Source organism: Penaeus monodon, chromosome 21, assembly GCF_015228065.2.
Source record: "Penaeus monodon isolate SGIC_2016 chromosome 21, NSTDA_Pmon_1, whole genome shotgun sequence".
NCBI lineage: Eukaryota > Metazoa > Arthropoda > Malacostraca > Decapoda > Penaeidae > Penaeus > Penaeus monodon.
In genome coordinates this window covers 39,741,209-39,741,886 of record NC_051406.1, presented here as the reverse complement: position 1 = coordinate 39,741,886, position 678 = coordinate 39,741,209, and positions in this window count along the sequence as shown.

Genomic DNA, 678 nt, shown 5'->3' with positions numbered 1-678 from the left:
TCGGTCTCATCAGTATGGCACACTACATCCTGCGTCTTGTGTCCCTCCTCATTCAGTGTCCTCGCGGGATCCTCTTCGTGTCCATGTGTCCGTACTTTTTTTTTTTTTTTTCCTTTCAAGATGCCGCGTCTTGTGAGCGAAGCCCTGGACCGCGAAACTTGTTCCCTCGCCGATCCACAAGCTGATATGCCTTCCTTTTCGTCACCCTTACTTTGCAAAAACCTCTCTCTCCTATTTTCTGCCTCATTTTTGCGTTTGCATATTTTATCTTTCCCTAATTTCGTTTCCTTTTCCTTCGCTCTTTCATTTTTTTTTTCTCTGCTACACTATGTCTGTTCAGTTTGCACCCATCGAGTATTAGTATTCTACTGACTTAAACACTGCACCAAAAGTGTCCAGTAAAAGAGATGCAATTGCACTAACATTCACAAGAGACTGTTCCTCACTATTATTATTCTTCCTCAAATGGCAGGTTGCAGCATAACCAGGTTGCATGGCGTTGAATTTTCCCTCTTGTTCTTCCGGGACTTGAGCGCCCCCTCGAGAGGCTCACGCACCTCGAGGACCCAGAGCCAACTCCTTCCTTTCCGGGTGTAAAATGGTGATCTCGGGAGCTGAACGGAGTCGAGGAGGTCAACAAAGTATCTGTGGATGGCCCTTCAGAGACGCTTGTAGGGG